A 2,383-nucleotide genomic window follows, 5' to 3' on the forward strand; every position below is an offset into this window, starting at 1 on the left:
TCTAAAGGAGAAGCTAGTGGAGCTCAAGGAGGAAATAGATAGAAAAACCATACTAGGGGGGACCTTAAACTTCCCCTATCAGATCTAGATAAATCAAACCAAAAAATAAATAAGAAAGAGGTAAGAGAGGTGAATGAAACCATAGAAAAATTAGAGTTAATAGATATATGGAGAAAAATAAATAGGGACAAAAAGGAATACATCTTCTTTTCAGCAGCACATGGAATATTCATAAAAATAGATCATGTAACAGGGCATAGAAACATGGCAAACAAATGCAAAAAAGCAGAAATAATAAATGTATCTTCTCAGATCATAATGCAATAAAAATAGTTATTAGTAAGAATACATGGAGAGGCACACCAAAAACTAATTGAAAATTAAATAATATGATTCTCCAAAATAATTTAGTGAAAGGACAAATCATAGAAACAATAATTTCAATGAAGACAATGAGAATGATGAGACATCTTACATAAGCGTATGGGATGCAGCCAAAGCAGTTCTAAGAGGAAAATTTGTATCACTGAGTGCATACATTAACAAATTAGGGAGGGCAGAGGTTAATGAATTGGGCATGCAACTTAAAAAAACTAGAAAATGAACAAATTAAAAATCCTCAGATGAAAACTAAATTAGGAAAACTAAAAATCAAAGGAGAAATTAATAAAATCGAAAGTAAAAGAGCTATTGAATTAATAAATGAGACTGGAAGCTGGTATTTTGAAAAAAAAGATAAAATAGACAAAGTACTAGTAAATATAATGAAAAAAGGAAACAAGAAAACCAAATTAACAGTATCAAAGATTAAAGGGGAGACCTCACCTCTAATGAAGAGGAAATTAAGGCAATCATTAAAAAATATTTTGCCCAATTATATGGCAAGAAATATAGCAATCTAGGTGACATGAATGAATATTTACAAAAATATAAATTGCCTAGATTAACAGAAGAACAAATAGAATAATCCTATATCAGAAAAAGAAATTAAACAAGCTATCAAAGAACTCCCTAAGAAAAAATCCCCAGGGCCTGATGGATTCACAAGTGAATTCTATCAAACACTCAGAGAACAATTAATCACAATACTATACAAATTATTTGCTATAATAAGCAAAGAAGGAGTCCTAACAAATTCCTTTTATGACACAAATATGGTACTGATTCCAAAGCAAGGGAGATCAAAAACAGAAAGAAAACTACTGACCAATCTCCTTAATGAACATAGATGCAAAAATCTTAAATGGAGTACTATCAAAAAGACTCCAGGGTTCTGGGTTAAGATGGTGGCAGAGTAAGAAGCAGCTCTTAACCTCTCCTGACCAAAACACACAAAACTCCTCAAGGGGACATAAAAACAAGTCCAGACGAGCAGAGGAACCCCACAAGAGGGCACAGCGTGGAAGGTACGTGGAATCGAGGCATTTCCATGCTATAAAGGGGTGAAACAGCTCTCACTAAATCACGGGCTGAGCAACCACCCCACCCCCACCCCCTCCACACACAACACTTATAGCGCCGAAGCCAGCTAAAAACAAATAGAGCAAGTTTGGGGCACCCATCGAGTCATTGGCAGCTCCAGGGCCTGTTCCTGAGAGCAGCAAGATTTGGGACCCCAAAAAGCTAATGAACGCACACAAAATTTGAGCGTGGGAGCAGGGCGCCGAGAGCCCAGAGCGCGGGCTCAGAGAGCAGGCATGGGCGGAGGCTTGGGTGGAGGCAGACACAGCCAGGAGCTAAAGCTCTGAAACCCTGAGTGGGGAACCAGTGCAGACTGGTATACGACTGTGAAAGCAGCACCCTGAGACTTGTAAAGAAAGCTCCGGCAGACGATCAAGCAAGGGGATCCACCAGGGGGCTTGACCGTGGATAGACCCTGAGCGAGAGGATAAACCTGAGAAGCTGCTGGGCTAAGGATGGCTACCCAGTCTCAGGAAGTTCAGAAGAGAAAGATTAACAACAAGAAAAAGAAGTCTTTAACACTCTACAACTTTTACACAGAGAAAATCCAGACAACCGAACAAACAGAGGAGGAGAACAAACAAGCATCCGGACCTTACTCAAATAAGGAAAACTCCTCACAAGCTATGGAAGAGTTCAAAACTGAGATTTTGAGGAAAATGGAAGAGATCTGGCAAGAAAATAACTGTTTAAAAGGTAGAATCTTGCAATTGGAAAGTGAGGCTCAGAAACCAAATGAACTGATAAGCAAATTGAATACCAGAAATGACCAGATTGAAAAGGAATACCAGAAGATTATGGCCCCAGAAGATTATAGCCGAAAACCAGAAGATTATAGCCAAAAACCAGAAGATTACGGCCGAAAACCAGAAGATTGCAGCCGAAAATCAAAAGATCATAGCTGAAAACCGAAAGATTATAG

This window comes from Gracilinanus agilis, chromosome 3, assembly GCF_016433145.1.
Source record: "Gracilinanus agilis isolate LMUSP501 chromosome 3, AgileGrace, whole genome shotgun sequence".
Classification (NCBI taxonomy): Eukaryota; Metazoa; Chordata; class Mammalia; order Didelphimorphia; family Didelphidae; genus Gracilinanus; species Gracilinanus agilis.